This window comes from Tauraco erythrolophus, chromosome 1, assembly GCF_009769465.1.
Source record: "Tauraco erythrolophus isolate bTauEry1 chromosome 1, bTauEry1.pri, whole genome shotgun sequence".
NCBI lineage: Eukaryota > Metazoa > Chordata > Aves > Musophagiformes > Musophagidae > Tauraco > Tauraco erythrolophus.
The window spans coordinates 48,315,664-48,333,460 of NC_141465.1; the positions used below are offsets into that span (position 1 = coordinate 48,315,664).

At 38.9% G+C, this 17,797-nt stretch overlaps 1 protein-coding gene across 1 annotated transcript in view; it reads left to right on the forward strand.

The window, feature by feature from the left end:
* SH3KBP1 (SH3 domain containing kinase binding protein 1) overlaps positions 1 to 17,797 on the forward strand; it is a 206,379-nt gene that overhangs the window by 152,404 nt on the left and 36,178 nt on the right. The gene's annotated exons all lie outside the window — the stretch shown is intronic.

Genomic DNA, 17,797 nt, shown 5'->3' on the forward strand with positions numbered 1-17,797 from the left:
AATCCCTATTCAAGCCTTCAACAGTGTCCTTCCTAAAGCAATGCTAGTTTGTCAGTGAAATATTACATAGGCTTCAGAAAGCCCCACATCTCCCTTCCTCTTGTGGTTTAGAGCCTTACCTTGATAATGTTATGTGAAGAACAGCAAACGTGTTCTCTTGAATTTACAAGTTTATACACTTAATTTTAATTTGAATCTACATAAATTTTAAATTGATCTCTGTAACAACATTAAAGCCTAGAGAATAAACCAAAAGACTCAAGAAAGCAGAGCTTTGAACATCTCAGTTAGGTGTGTGAGTTACCTTTCTTGAAGGAATTGTGAATTAGGTTTTTTGGGTTAGATGGAGATAACATGTCTAAATTAGCTTAATGAACTAAACACTTATTTAAAATGTAGCCACCCTTAACACTATCATAAAGCAGAAAAAGATGATAAAAGAGAAGTTAAATAATTTTAGATTTGTGTTCTTTTCTTTAAAATTACATGAAAAGATGCAAGATTAGAAATGAAAAATCAGTGCCAGGATTTATACTAAATCTCCAAAAACTATACACTAAGATGGTGAATAAACGGTTTTCTTTTAGAAGAGCTGTGCACTGTGTGGCAAAGAACAGATTATAGTTTAGGTGCACTTAATTTCCTGCTCTTGTTTAAAGACTTTACAGTTTGTTTAAATGCTTTTAAATGTCGGACATTAAGTATTTGGGGGAAAATAGCTACAAATTAGAAAAGGCTGTGGATTTTGCGTGACGAAAATGAATTGTAATTATGTGCACAATAGTGCTGCTGTTTGTGCTTTTATGAAAGTAAAAGAATGAATTCTATAATTGGTAAGTTTCATAAGAAATTGTTACTTGACTGAGCAATCTGGCACCTGGGTGGAATAACCTGAGAACCTTGGGAAGTGCATCTGGGGCAGTGTTTGCTATATACTAAGCCATTTGCCATCCTAGAGGACCTCATCTTTGTCCTGAAGAATATACACGTCACTGAGGAAAAGTAATCAGACGTTTAGTAGGAAGAGAAACCGCAAATTTAAATAATAAATTGTGTAAGTTAAATATCCTTTAACGACTTGCTCTTATTGACTTTTTTGTTTAGCTTGTTGTGAAAGCTGTTTGGTTTTGCCTGATTTAGAATGTTCTAGTGTGAGTATTTAACAGTGTCTCTGATCGTGGAAATGGCTTTTAAGAGGTTGTTCCTGTCCACTTTATGCTTTATTGACCAGGTTGATTTAACTTTCTGAGATGCCTGGTCTCCAGGTGTATCTGTGTTCTTTGGTGTACATAGATAAAGAGACAGTTACTTTACCGAGGTTTCAATATGAGATTTCATTTCCTTGCTTTTCCCTATTTTCTTCTTCCTGCTGGCCTCTGCCCTGCAATGGAAGGATGTTTGTCTTTTGTAATAACTGAGCTTATGATTTGACTCAATTGATCAGTTTTCCCAACCATTTAGTGAGAAGTTTGTCAGCTTATTCTCTAGTATATCCCCCTGTCCTTCTACGCTGCAGCCTGATGGTATCAAGCCACTGCAGACATTTTATTCAATTTTCTTCTTTTTTCTGTGATATGTCACATGTCTACGAACAATTACATAAAACCATGCCTCTAGAGGGTGCGAAATCTCAATGCAAAAAGGCTTAGCATTTCTCCATGGGTGCTTTTTTATGCTGTGTCTGAACTAATCTGAGGTACTGAAGAAACAGCGCTTAACAAGCAGTCATTTTGCAGATCCTTTTGTGGTTTGCAGACCTCGTTGCAGTCAGAATTGTGGGGCTTTTTTCATCTGTTTTTATCACATAGTTTAAAAAATAAAAATCAAGTGATGTGAAGTCAGGGTCCTTGCTGTAGAGTTCTGAAAACAGTGAGGTCTCCTCCATGCTCCGCCATGCAATGTAGTAACTTTATTTTAATCCAAATCCTCTGAAGCAGGTGTCTGTTGTAACTTTTCTTGTAGTCAGCAATAACAAAGTCAGCCTCACCTTTCTGCCCACTAATGGCTTCTGCTAGAGTTGCCTTTTACCTGGAGTTCAATTCACCGCGCTTAGAGAGTCCTTTTCATAACCAGTTAGTGATCCATACTGACCAAGAGGAATTAGAAACATATGGAGTACTTCAGAAGCTATTATCATGGTTTTGCTTTGCTATCAGATTGCACAGTTTCTTTTAATATATTTGCAAGACATTGTTTTGTGGTGTTTGCTTTCTATGCTGGAAAGCATTAGACAAAATTTATTCTTCCCAATTGCCTAGACCCAAGGAGAGAGGATTGTTACTTTTACAGAAAGAGATGAGTGTCATAGTGCTTCCTACAACCACAGATGCGTTATCATAAAATAATGTGTTTTGTTGACATCACTAAAACTAGAGTGTGATATGAATTCTCAGTATGAAAAGTCCCCCACTAGGCTAATCTGTTTTCACACAGTCAGATCTATAGAAATGTTGAAGACTCACAATTTTAACTCATACTGAATTTGCATTTAATTGAAAACAACAGCGTTGGTGAGAATGTGTGAAAGTGGCTGAAGTAATGAAGAGTGAGTGACGCAAGAACGGGAGAGAAATCTCATGAAAATAGCTCAAAATGCACTACAAGAATTCTAAAAGCATGAAGATGAGATAGCAGTCGATAGGCGCTAAGAGGACAGGGAATGACTTAAATGAGCTAAACTGTAGGTTACTAGGAGAGCTTATGTATTTGTGCACGCACATGTGCGAATCTGTGTGTGAGGAAGCTGTTAGTCTGATATGTGTCTTAAAATGCTAAAACTTTATTTTGTGGAAAGAATTACAAAGGAGTGGTGTCAGTAAATGCAGAATTCAAAATCACCATTTTAACAGTGCCCCTGCAGATAAAAGGGATAAGATTATATCAGATTTCTCTTTTTTTCCCCAGCTAAATTAATTATAAATTAATGATAATCTTTGTCCAGATCATCAAATATTTACTTAATATTGGACCTTTTTTTTTTTTTGTCATGACCTTTGCAGAATCTCTTTCAAGTTCCCACTCTGTTTTGATGGATGTTGAGATCTTGAATTAAAAGCTGATCAAACCTTTCCTATAGGGCTCTGTGATAAAGGAATTTGAATACCTGAGGGTTTTTATGAAAGAGCCAAAGAATACTTTGAATGAATTTGCTGATTCACAGGTGACTTCCCTAGTCACTTGGAGAATGTGCCAATAAGTTTTATTTAAACACTGAAGTGAGTCAGTAGAGGCTGGTCATTTACTGGTCAGACTGATGTGTATTTTGAGAGATATAAGGGGAAGGATGGCATTATGCGAGACTGATAGCCAAAAATAATTGTCGATTAAACAGCATATTGAGTCAGTTTTTGATGAACTGCATAGGCCTAAATCATGGAAAAGATACATGATGAGATAGAGTCCAGACATATGGTAGTAACAGTTGTTTTCTCAAAGGTTAAAATTTACCCAAAAGACTAGAAGAAAAGCAGAAACTAACTTCACATACATGTATTCCAAAAATTTCTAGAAAAGGTTTTTCTCTCCTCCTCTTCCCTAGTGAAGCAAATACCCTTCCAGATACATAGAAAAGGTTTTGTTTCCTAATCACTGGAAATTAAAGTGGACAAATGATAGTCCTTTAATTCCATCATGCAAAATATTTAAAGATAAAGGACCAGAGAATATTGCTCAGAATTGTAAAAGAAGACGAAAACTTCATCTTCAAGGTAATAAAACAGTAGTCCTGGCAACTTTGCTTTGCATAAAGAGATCTAAGAAAAACGCACCTTTGGAAGAAAGAGAATCAAAACCAAAATACAGTAGTTGTACAGTTAAGATGATTGTTGTACAGTTTGATCGTAAGATACGTTCATAGGCTGAAAAGATATGACTGGCAAGAGGCCATGAGATTGACTCTATAGGTTATTCTTTCTAATGTCAAAAATTTGTGTTTCTTCAGTAATTTTTTTAGTGTCTTCAAAATGTTCCTGACAGCATTTGAGTAAGGACAAGAACACTGGTAGTGACTGCATTGTGTGGCTGAAGGAGAGTGGTGAACAGTGTTTTATTGATTTTGGAGATTGTATTTTTAATAGTGTCACTTTTAAGCAACAAAAGATTCTCATGACATTTTCAATTGTCATCTTGAAAATCTTTTAGGATTTTTCATTTCAGCACTTTCAGACATAGCTACTGTAGGCTACTTTTCAGTGTTAATAAAGACTCTTTATGCAAACACTACCAATTTTTTAGTAGCTCTTCTAAATTCTGACAAAATGTGTAGGATTCTGGAGATTTCACTGGCATGACCTGTGTGAGGAATTGATAGTATTAGCTAAATAATTTTAAAGCAAATACATCAAGCACACACTGGCAGCTGTGCACTCATTTGATAGCAGTTTTACTTGCAAGAGTGTGAAAGATTTCATTACACTGCATCAATCTACCTGAGCTCTAGACAGTAGAGACCACTTTGTTCACAGGAATGAAAATGGTCTGGATAAATAAAATCAACTACTTCAAAAATAATTGCAAATTTGAAAAGGTGACAGTAATAGATCCTCACCTGAACCCTTATTATCAGAGTAGGAGTAGTGGAGGGCAGTATTAGTGGCAATTCTGCTAATTCTGAATTTACAAGATGTTGAAATTAATAAATTAATAGGCATCAATATATTAACTGGAATAATAATCTTGTCTCTTGCTCTGCATATCCAACCCAGCTCGCTCTCAGCTTCCACCTACCTGGATTGCAAAGCCTTTCTTTTCCTGCTGCAGGCTAACAGCTGAATACATGTCATTAGTGGTAGGAACGTGTTGCACAGAAGCGATGGATGAACATAGCAGGGGGTCCTTTCTGATTTTGCCACGGAGCTTTCATGAGGAGGCAAGTTTCACAGAGGGCGTTCAGCCTCCTTGTGAATTCATCAAAGCTGTCTGAAGGATTAATGAGATGAAAAAGAAAGCAACAGTGACATACAGCCTCCCAAAATCGTACTGATGCTTTTCAAATAGTACTGGGAAAGGTGATGCATTGGTATCATGAGAGATACAACAGGGTAACCAGTGAAAGATTTACATTACAAATTATCTGGTCTATGTATTTAATGACAATCCAGGTATTTAATGGCAATCCAATTTGTAGTGCTTAATTCTGTATTGAGGAAAAAAGAGCCATAAACCTAGTTTCTAAAAATAAGCATAACGGCAGTCAGTTTTTGCAAAGATAGTATTTGCTTTTGGTGTTATTGTTAATAATTTGGTCTACTGTGAGATTCGCAAGTTTTGTGGTTCAAAATGCTGTACATTTAGTTAAGTCCCTGCCCTGAAGCACATGCAATCAAGTGTAAGACAGACAAATAAGTACAGGCGAGTATAAGGGTATAAGGAAACAATGAAATGACATTCAGTCTTGATAGTCTCCTTTATAATGTCACGTTTTCACTGCTGCAGTGACTACTCTCTGCGTTTTTCCATGTGAGATTATGGAATCTGTACTTATGCAGAGCGCTTAGTATTTTCCAGTTTTCAGGGTACTTTAGGCACTTAATTTCACCCTCACTCTATTTATAGACATTTACCCAAGCGTGGCCCTTTCGCCAAAACAATTCTCCTGTTTTTCTCTCTTACGACATCTTTAAATGCTCGTCCTGGTGCAGGAGGTGATTGTCCAGAGCACTTTCTTTAGCTGAGCGATTGCCAAGGCGAATTCGGCTGGGTAGGGTTGTGAAGGAAAACAGCTGCTCTAACGGATGCAGGAGGCTCCTAAAGGGATGAAATTAGTAAGTGCTATGTACAGGAGTCTTGCCAGTGAGTAGAGGCCGTGAGCAGGGGAAGGAGCAGGAACCCAGCGGTATGATAGAGGAGGATGCTAGCTGATACTTAATTGAACATTTTGCTAGGTTGTGGTGTCTCTAGGGTAGAAACCTGTTTGTTTCTGCATTTATTTCTCTGGGGAGAGTGCTTCATTGCTGAATTCTTCTGTATGCTTTTGATTGCAAACAGTACACACATATTTTACAACCTTTGGTTATAGAAACGTGGAGGAATTAGAAGACTGAGTCTTTCTTTAAGTATGAGCAAATAGGTGGGTAGTATCACTCATTTTTCCATATTAAGATGAAATTTTTGATATGTTCCACTCAGTAAAAAAAAAAAACAAAAAAAAAAGTTATAACATTTGAGGTTGTTAAAGCTAATTGGCCAAGAAAAAAGAAATTTTCAAAGCAGAAGTGTGGTAGCTTAAGGTTGTCTCTTTCAAAAAGAAGGGAAGAAGTTAGTCATATTTCATGATAATCATTCAGGTAATTTTGGTTTTCCTTGATTGACAGCTAAATGCTTTTATCTCATTTTTAGAAATGAGTTTACTGATATAACAATATAAAAAATTCAGCTTATGGAGGTGAAAATACATGATTTGGTTTAATAAAACATAAAAATGGCTTTCTGTCAGAGCAACACAGTGGGTTTTCCTTGACAGTAAATATTTGGTTATGCAGATGCTCCTATTTAGGCTTTTAATACAAGATATTTTGAGCATTTGTAACTTTTGCAACAATCTTGCCTACAGAAACTGAAAGAAATACAGTAAGTAAACATCCAATAATGAATGCTTTCATGATAGCTTTAAGAACAGTTTTATGATGTTTTGTCTTTAAAGAATAGCATGTGAGCAATAAAGGCACTTACGGCTTGCCTTTGGAAATAAATAGGTGTTTGCCTCAGAGAGAACAATACCATAAAGGGTCTCGGTGCATGCCCTTTTCTCTCCTGAGATGACCATGAATTATTCAACACATCTTTGGCCAGACCTAATAGACATACCTAATCTACTTTCTGTGTTCCTTGCCCCCTACACTGTGCTCAGCACCAGTTTTTCCCCCAGGACCTCCTGCCTCCTTAGATGATTGAGAAACCTGCTGGTTCCGAAGCTGCTGATTTCATGCAAGAAATTATTTTGTGAAGTGTGCATGCTGAGGGTGTGGTTTTACATGATTGATGTTAGGTTGCTGCTGAAAGGGATGGTTCTACTCTTCCCTCTTGCCTTGCATCTGGCAACCTCGACCACAGGACACGCAGAGGGATGTGAGTAGCAAAAGGTGATATGAGCAGCGGGATTGCCCCTGCGGTCGGCAGCCTGCTGAGAGACTGGCTTAGCAGTAGTATCACTTCTGTCTGACCTGAAAATTCCTTTTGAAGCTTTAGACCTAATTGGAATAAGAAGGTTTGGATTTTTGTTGGTTTTCAAGCCATGGTGCCATGCAGTATGGTAACTGTAGTAGGTCCTGCAGAATGAGAGCCTTTTGACATGCTGCTAATGTCTGTGGCAAGTGTGTGGGGTAAAACTTGTGTCGTTGTGTAGAAGGATGAGTGTTTCCTCATGTGAGTGATATAAAGCAGTTATATAAAACTGGTGGGGACACTGATGATCAAATAAATACATATGTTCATTTTCTAAAATGATCTGATATACTCAGTAAGTTATAGGGAAAACAGACTGTGGGTAATTGTCCTCTCATTTTTCTTTTTGCCTGAACCTTGTCCTTGTCCAAGACTTTTAAATGTTTATAAATAAAATTTTAACACTTATTCATATCTTGCAGCATTTCTTGGCTGCTGTGATTAGCAGTGGGGCATTAAGTAAGGTCTGCGTAGAGATAGAGCCTGACAATATGTTTAATAAGGTACCAGGTGCAGCTTACATTTCACTGGTATCTTTAGAAACATTACTGAAATACTGATGTTTGAGCTGAGCACTTAAATAGACTGTGAAGCTTGAGGTTAGTACAGGAGAGAGAGGAGCAGCCAACACTTGAATGTTCTTGTTAGTATATTTATAATATTATTTTTTTGAAGTACGCACTGAAGCTCTCTTTTCCTGTTCTTGTTATCACCGATTGCAGTGCTACAGCAGTGCCTTCAGAGGAAGGGATTCTGTTGTTTCTGGGAAGGCCCAAATTTGAATTTTGACAAATGGAAGTTCATGCCAAGCTGTGTAGATGAAGTGGCAGGAATCCCCCATGCATGCAATGCTTCAAGATTTGCACCATTTGAAAAGAGTTAGGTTTATTTGTAAGTATGTTTAATACAGCCAAGCTAATCTAAAAAGATGACATATTTTAAGATAAAAAAGGAAAGAAAATTTTTTCTGCCCTGTGCTTATGAAAGATAACACTGCGATGCTGAGGCGTCTGGAAAACTGTGATTATTGCTCACAATGTGGGCTTTAGACTCACTGCTTAGCTTCATCCTTCCTTTTATCCTGAATGTTGGGTTCACCTGCTGGTTTGATGGTATTATCTGAAGTCCAACCTTTTCAGGATAGGGAGAGCTATTTAAAGGGAAGTAAAAATGCACATATAGTGCCAAGTAATTAGTAATTGTAATTAGGACCCTGGTCTTAAGATGGCTGTGATGTAAGTAGTAATAGCATTAAATAATCCTTCAAATTTTTTGTTCTGTGTTTTTATAACATTTCTAACTACAAAAAGTATAATTATGTAAATATTTTATCTTGGCTCATCAGATGCATAAATTATGTCTTGTTACTAGCACCACCTTTCGTTTTTCTGTTGGCTAATTTACTTTTAATTTCAATATTGGAGTGCTAGGGTTTTATGACGTGGAACATATTTATTTCTCCATCATATTTTGCTGACTGAACATTGCAAGTGAAGTGAATCCCCAGAAGAGATTGTTTTGTTCAATGAGCAACGTAATTTTTCCTGTTTGTACAAATATTTCATCAAAGCATTTCAGCTTCATTACTGATTAAACTATTCAGTTGCAGAGTGTAAAGTCAAAAGGTTAGATATAGCCTGAAACAGGTTTAACAGACAAAATATATCTGCTCTGCTTAGATCCTCTATTCAAACATCCTGGGTATTGCAGGTTATTCATTATTCTCAGCCAGTTTCTTTTTTACAGTGTCCAGTAACTTGGGCCAATTCTTGAACAGATTGTGTCTTCTGGAGAGGTATCTTGTTGTGCCTTCCAGTAAAAAACACTGTCTGCAAAGAATAGGTTAACCACAGCTGAAATAATGTCTAATTTCTGACAATCTCTCCCATTTCCTTCCATACAATGTTGACACAGTAAATTCTTAGTAGAGCCTTGGAGCTTATGGATAAAGAAAAGTTTGCCTGTTTGACTTCTTAAGCTTTAAAAGATGCAGCTGGCATTATCAGATGGTTCCTTCCGGCTTGGGCATGAGAGCTGACAGGAGCTGGGAAGGACCCATGCAGGATTTGGGGCTTTTGGGACATAGGCTGAGGACCTGAGCAGGATAAATCCCTGGGTTAGGGACCAAACAGAGCCAGACTGGGAGTTTTCCTGCCATACTTTTCTTCCAGTATTTCATAATCTATGAGTATTTTCAAAAAAATACATGTAAAGGGAAGACGTGAATTCTCCAGGATGGCCTCAGAAGACCAATTTATTGTCTATTGGACTGTCTATTTTATCTAAATCAGCTTGGATTAGAAAATTGTTGAGAGATTCATTCTACCTTATTGCCAGATTTTAAAATGATGTTTCTGCTGAGGAGTACTTGATAACTAAACAGATACTTTAAATGATAGCCATTTTCTTCAAAAGTATTTAAAACATTTTGCACTATACTGTAAGGTCCCAATCCCAGTAACTGAGCTTAATAAGTAACAAAGGTTAATTGTTTTGAATACGGTCTTAGGTAGCACAAGGTGGGTGTAATGTAAGTCTCTGGAGAGATGCTTCATTCATAGGTGTTTTAGCAAGTTTTATGAGAATTTATGAAGACTAAAATCAATTAATTTCTGACTTTTAAAATAAAATTGGATTTTGAGAATGTCTTGGTTTCAGCATCACGATACTGAAGGTAGTAAGAAATTGTAAAGAAACATTCTTTTAATATTATTAAACTCCTTTTTTTTCACCCAGCTTTAACCTAATTTTGTTGTTCCCCTTAATGACAAGGTTGTATTAATGAAGATCTGATGTGGTATGAGGTCAAGTTTTGTTTAGTTCATTTCAAAGTTATAAAAATAATGCTGATTTTTGACACTTGTTTTCATTGAAAATTTTCCATGTATATTTATATATTATATATATGCATTAACAGGGGATACCCTGTTAATGAGTATCTATACATTTCCCTGCACATTATTGGTTTTGCCCAGTGATGTCACACACCAAATTTAACAATCACAGAGCCCGTCCTGTGGCCTTCTTCAGTGTTTGTGAGAGTTGGAACCTCTTGGCCCCAGCACTGTAGTCCAGCCTGGAGGAGGCAGCAGTCCTGTCCCACAGGTTCTCTGCATGGGTGGGCTGGATGGAAGACTGCTTGTCCTTCAGATTTGTCTTTCTATGAGGCCTTTAATCCTCGAATTCAGAAGCCTTGATATGTTACATGCATCTCTGCATGTATGGATGATGTCTTGGAAGTGCTATAGACACAGTTGTTCACATTAAAAGTGGTTTGTTTTTCTTTAAATTATAAGGTTGGCTATCAGTTGTGGGAAGACCACTAGAGAGATGTTTACAATGAGGGCAGTAATAACGTAATGTGTGGCTACCAGCATAGCAGAGCTGACACATGAAAGCTCTTGGTGCAAGTGTAAGAGGTATTCACGGCTTTCTGAATAATGCGGCTCAACATTCTTGATGAGAACCAACTTTACAAGGGCAGAAGGAAAACAGACATTTGATGAATACAACTGCTGGGATTTATTTATTCCTTTAAATTATGAAGGAACTATGTATTCTAGTGGAGATTTCTGTGGAAGTGTAGTATCCTGCCATGAAAATGTCACTGTTTCAAACCCTGCACTGTTATAGTGTCTCTCAGTACTCTGGATAGTCTCTGTTTTCACTTTGTAAATTTAACTTATGTCGTGGTTTAGGCCCAGCGGGCAACGAAGCACCATGCGGCTGCTCTCTTGTTCCTCCTGCCCCGGTGGGATGAGGAGGACAAAATGTAACGAAAGGCTCACGGGTAAAGACAAGGACAAGGAGGGATCACTCACCAGTTATGGTCACAGGCAAAACAGACTTAACTTGAGGAAATTAGTTTAATTTATTACCAATGAAATCAGAGTAGGATAATGAGAAGTAAAACCAAATCTTAAAAACACCTTCCCCGCACCTCTCCCGATTTCTCTACCTCCTGCAGGGGGTACAGGGAATGGAAGTTGCCATCAGTTCGTCAAACACTGTTCTGCTGATCCTTCCTCCCCAGGGGGAGGACTCTTTGCACTCTTCCCCTGCTCCAGCGTGGAGTCCCTCCCACAGGAGACAGTGCTCCATGAACTTCTCCAGTGTGAGTCCTTCCCACGGCTGCAGTTCTTCACAAACTGCTCCAGCATGGGTCATTTCCATGGGGTGCAGTCCTTCAGGAACACACTGCTCCAGCATGGGGCCCCCGTGGGGTCACAAGCCCTGCCAGCAAACCTGCTCCAGCTTGGGCTTCTCTCTCCATGGATTCACAAGTCCTGCCAGGAGCCTGCTCTAGCATGGGCTCTCCGTGGGATCACAGTCTCCTTCAGGTGCATCCACCTGCTCTACTGTGGGCCTCCATGGGCAGCAGGGACACAGCCTGCCTCACCATGGTCCTAGCTGCAGGCTGCAGGGGAATCTCTGCTCTGGCACCTAGGGCATCTCCTTCCCCTCCTTCTTCACAGACCTGGGTGTCTGCAGAGTTGTTTCTCTCACGTATTCTCACTTCACTCTCTGACTGTTGTTCCCCAGCAGTTTTTTCCCCTTCTTCAGTATGTTATCACAGAGGCGCTACCACTGTTGCTGATGGACTTGGCCTTGGCCAGCAGCGAGTCCATCTTGGATCCAGCTGGCATAGGCTTTGTTGGACATGGAGGAAGCTTCTAGCAGCTTCTTACAGAAGCCACTCCTGTACCCGCCCCAACCCCCCCACTGCTACCAAAACCTTGCCACGCAACCCCAGTACACCAAGCCTGGTTTTTGAGAGAGATGCTTTATATAAAATAAAAACCCCTCTGTCTTTGGGATGCATGAAACTTCTGCCACCTGAAGCAGAGGGAGAGGCTGTGAAGCTGTGAGTGTTTCCAGGAGGGACGGTTCAGTCATGTTTGCATGACAGGACAATCTGTCACTGTCAGGCTCGTAGCTGGGACACAGCTCGGTGTGAGAGAGATGTGTAACGTTCCAGGTATGAACTTTCGTCTTTTAATTTCATGGTCTTGAGTGCGGTATCAGCTAGTAAAGCAAAGATCAAGTTAGCGGGGGACTGACAGCTCTGCCTTATCACCTCCGTTGTCATCTGTTTTACTGCCAAAGAGAACCAGCGATGGTGTTGGACTGAAGGGAAGTTTGTGTTCTTGTCTTGTGACCAGCTGTGCGCTTGGGTTGGGCAGATGGGTAGGGCTAGCATCTTGTGGGTAGTGTCTGTCTAGGTACAGCTGCTTCCGTGCAGTGAGTGGAATATTTGTAAGGCTGCATAGTGTAAGGAGCCTTTTGCTGGGGCTTTTTGTTCAATCTCCAACGGCTTCTGCTTTTTTACCATCGGATTGAGAGCACTGAGAGAAGGAACAGCACGGTGTTTGTTTTAATAAAAGAGCAGTAGTTTTACTGCTCAGCAAGATTGTTAATAGAAGATACTGTGTTTGTAAGAGACCAAGCAATGTCATGATTTTTACACCTAGAAGAGAAGGAAGCACAACTCCAGTACTTTATGACTTTTCTTAGGCAGTATCAGAGTGGCTACAGGATCACTGGAGTTGCTAAAAGGAGACTGAGCCATGATCTTACGCTGTCAACCCTACTCATGTATTTCACTACATTTCACTTGCATTCAGTAACAGAATGAAAAATTTAGTGCTCCAAATGGAAACCTTCTTTGCCTGTATGTTAAAATATCTTTGCCTGGCTTTTGTCTGGTCTCTCTAGTCATGTATTTCTCTCTCCCCTCTCTCAGCCACTACTCTTTCTGTCACCACAGACATAAGTTTCAGAGTGGAGCTGTGTTTTTATCTGTCTCATCTTATCATTGGTTTGGGGTTTGTATTTTGTTTTCTTCTTTTCTGTTGTTTTAGTATTCCCTTCCAAAAAAAAAAAAAAAAAGTCTGTTTTCTCCAGATGATTCCCTCTTAGAATTTTCTCTACAGCTTGCATGTCTCACTTTTAATTAAATGGAGGATGGTTCTCTCCCTCTTATTCTTCATGTCAAGAAGAGGACTGGTGGTTTTTAGTTCACCTGTGTATACCCCTAAAATTGTTGGCAACATGTTGACAAAAGCTAGTTGTATTCTGGTTTTCTGGTAGTTGCCACTTCTTCCACATTTACCCTTTCCTCTTACAATATTTTTCTGACCTACATAAGAATTCCAGCTCAGGTTGATGTTTTAGTACCTTATATTTTGTGTAATATTTATTTCTTATAAAGTTTAAAAATTCCTCCTCAAAAATTTCTCAACACCTCTTTCTCATCACTGTGTTTTTTCCAATTCTTTGCCCTAATACTCATCACAAAATGAATGTTGCTAATATATCCAGTGTATTGAGTTAATTGTCACTTATTTGGAATCTGCGGAGCTCACAATTAGAATGGATGTTGATTCTGCCTTAGAAGAGCTTTTCAATCCTTCTTTCACTTTTCCTCTCCTCCCTCCCTTTACTTTGTTCTCTAAAAAGTCATTTGATTTAAATTCATCAGAGACAAGATTTTGGAACAAAACTACTTCACTAGAAGTGAAGATAAAACCAAGATTTGTATTTCAAAGAGAAAATGCTAAAATTTCCCTCTAGATTTTTGTTTTCTCTATTTCATGCATCTGCCTCTGCCTGAACAGTGAAAACAGGCTTGGCAATTTGAACCGGCAGTGGATTTCTCTAAGGTATTCGCACTGTCACTGCAGTGAGTACATGAGCGTAGTTTCTGAGTGAAGCTTTGGTAGGAGCTGATTTTTGCAGTAGTTAAACGTTGGCCCAGCTACCACCTACCTTGCATGAACTCTTGTAGCTGTCAAACACAATTTCTATTTTTTTGCCATGTCTTACTTTTCAGGTTTGTAATTATTTTGTTTTCCTTTTTTTCCTTAAATTAAATTAAGATACGTTTTTAGTAATTGGAGTATGGTTTTTTTCCCATAAACTTTTGGAATATTTCAGCATCTGATTTTTGCCTGTTTACATTGTTATGAGTCTGGCAGGATACATGGAGATAAAACAGAGATCCACTTGGTTTGTTAATAAATTTCTGAGTATTGATCCTGGATTGTAATAGCTTGACAGTTTTTGTATAAAGAATGCATTTTGAAATTGCAGCCATTTTGCTCACCTTGAACACGTGAAGATATATGAAAAAAGGCAATATGATCGGGATTGCATGTCTGATGGGAATCTAGAACTATTGGAGTAGCTTTTGCTCAATGTTCACAGGCAGCCAGCCTCATTGTTTTAATCATGTTGCTTTGATTGTGCCTCATAGCTCAGCCATTTGTTAGTACTTGAGGCAGCTTGTGCAGCTGTAACTCAGAGATCCTTGTATGGTGGTCTGTCTTGTGATGAAGACATACCTGCTGCCAGCATCGTACATGGGCTTCCAGAGGTCACTGAGGCAAAGCGAGCCTGCAGTTGTGGGCGGCAGGAGGGCACCACCACTGAGAGTCTTCACCAGATCTCATCTGTAGCTTGTAATTTCTGAGATCTCTTTCTATCCTTTTGCTCAGTGACACAGAAGCCTCCTCTGGCAAATAGAGTAAATGAGAAAATTAAAGAGAAACTGCCTGAAGATTTACTTAGTGTATGAAAATCCGGCATGGTGATTGGCTGCATAAGCTTGAGTGACAAGCTGGAGAGGAGAAAAAAGCAAACGAGCAGCTGTTTGGGATTAATGAACGTGTAACACAAAACTGCTTCTTCATGGAAACAAATGAACTTTAAAAAAAGCATTGAATACAAAATTTGTGTGTTAATAAAATGAAAAAGTAGGGGTAAGATTTAGGTTTCTTAAAAGCATAAAAAAATCCGACCTAAAAAGAATGTATGTGATGTCGTGTGGTGTTTAGTCAGGATTATTAGCTAGAACTAAGCTGTGCTATCAGTCAAAGCACAAGCTTTTCATCTCTGAAAGCTTGAATTCTTCTTAATATTTTTCAAAATCTAAATTGGGTCATAAATGTTTTGGCAATTTCAGATTAGCAGCGTAGGGGGTGGAGGCATTATAAAACATGCCATGTGATCGAACAGTTGAGTGCACTGATTACTAGGCTGCGCAAGTAGATAGAGCCAAGTGGGAGGGCACTTCACATCAGGAATGAGGGGTGCTGGCTCTGCAGTGAGAGTGAAATCCTGCACAGTGCCTGCCCCTGCCATGCATGACTAGCTGATTATCTTGGTCCTTCATGGAGCCTTGTATTCCCTCATTCCATTTCCAGAGTGGAAATTTTGAAACCATCAGCTAGACAAGGATCAGCCCTGGTCACTAACAAAGGATTGACAGTGTAAAAGAACTGCAAAATACCTCTTAAATAACTCCCAGGAAGGTCTAGAAAAGGTAAATGTCCTTGGTGAAGGCCACCCTGCTAAAGAGAAGGGAGAATGCAAGAGAAGAACACAGACTGGACATGAGAGAAAACAACCAGAAAAAGAATGAGAGGATTGTTCAGTGCCTGCATTTGTACATCAGGAGCACATTATATCAAAGTCTTGAGGTATGAAGGGAAAAAAAATATACACCCGAAACAGACGTGGAATCAGGCTATTCAGCTTGCATATTTAGTTAGCACATGCTCTGTCTTAGGAGATGAAGTGGACTAAATAAGCTAAATAAAAAAAAGCCTAGCACAGAAAAATAACTAACATCAGCCCACCCCCCAAAAAAAAACAATTATCTTCTTTAATGCTAGTCTCTTTTCTCTCAAATATCGTCCAATGTTTTTGCATTATAACTTACAGAAAAATACCAACAAGCGCAGTCATTATGAACAATATTTTTTAAGACTTCTCTTGGTATTAAGTACACCTCATTAAGTTAACTTGCATTCTTCTATCGTCCCTATAGCAGCTGGAACAATTGATTTCATAGAAATGTAATAATAGCACCATTTTGCATACATGTATTATCTTGTTATATTTTATTGCCCATTCACATTCAGTTTTTTTTCAGTGGCTCCTCTTCCCTATTTAAACTACTGTTTACTTCCTCTAGACAAAGAAATACTCGTTTCCTCTTATTTTTTTCCCCTCTGTACTTTTATACTGTGTGCAAGATTTGTAAAAATTTATCTTCAAAACTTTTCTAATTTGTGAGGGCATGCTATGATTGTTCCTAGGCAGTTGATAAAATGAAGATCAGAGTGGCTGTATTTTAAAGCCTTGGCTCATTTTAGATACTCACCTTGAAAAAAAATCAGATCTATCTTTTAATGAATATTTAACATTCTGTTCCCCTTTATACAAGGTTACAACAATGACTGATTTGAGTGTGTGACTTTTTTAACCCCAGAGCTTTTACATGTACTGCACAACAGGTATGACATCACAACCGAATTGTCTAGAAAAAGTGTTAGGACATATACTTCCACTCAATGTTTTTAAAGCTATTTTCTCACACCACAAAGATGTTGAGATTCTGGACCCCTGATCCAGTGCTGTTTCTGGAGGGATGTTGCCTCATAGCATGTATGAGGCTTGTAGAATTTTACCTGTTTCATTTGCTTCTGTCCAATGTTTTTTAGATTTGTGAAAACCTTTTATAAGTGCATGTTGTTGCCTCCCCCCTTCTCCTAAACTACCTGCCTCCTCTTGCCTACTTTTCTTGTATCCATATACCTCCGTTTCTGCTTGTCCCTATATTCTGGTGTTCCAGATGCACAGCTTTTTCACTCTTATCTCACTTTACTGAAGAGCAAGAAGAGACAGGTGATTGTAATGAGCCACCTTTGTACATTATCTTGCATTCTTCCACAGCCCAGATAAAGTCTTTACAGGGAAAGAACCACTCAGTTTCTGCAGCAGTGAGTGGCAGAGAATCCTCACAATAGGCTGACCTGGAACAGTGACCGTGCCCCAAGCTAGAAATGTTAGACCTACATCAGTACCACCAAGTATTCAGAGAACACAGCTGCTAAATTTCAGCTGATCTTTTCTGAACACTGGCGAAATGTGATTTTTTGAATAGCAAAAGTACTTCATTAAATCTGGGAAGGTTTCCACAGGGTTGAATTAGAAATGTTAGAATAGGAACATCCAACATGTTGAACTCTTGAGCAGTTTCCAGTGTGACTCTGCTACCAGGACAGCTGGATATACCTGGCAGGCACAGATGGTTTGGCCAGTCCAGATCTGTAGCTGTGGAAGCAGTGATGCTGCAGTGATTGCTTAAGGCTGATGTTGCCAGATGATGTGGGATGCCAGCTGTAAACCCAACAGCGTTTAGCACTGGCTTTCATTGAACAGAGGGTTCCCTGGTGAGTTTTTGTCATGTCCAACCCATGCACTGTTTGTGGGATTTTCCTTTCTCTCATGTCTCAGGTGTGCAATATTTATTCCATGGCTCTGAACCACTTGAGGATTTAGGGCTACTGCTCAAGAAGATAGAAAGGTTGGCAAGCCTGGTACTGAGCCAACTGCTAAAATTGGCTGAAATGGTTTTAAGACCGAGCAGACAATGGGTGACTTTCCTGTAGTTGTGTTTTAGAAACCAGCTGAATTGGTTCAGCTACAGCTTTTGGAGAAGAAGAATGTGGAAAATCTCAGCTGGAAGTGTTCTCTCAAACACGAAAATAAGTGAACATGGAGCTTACTCAAGAACCTCAAGGAACAATTTTAAAATGGTTATGGCTTCTGTTACTATTATTCATTACCG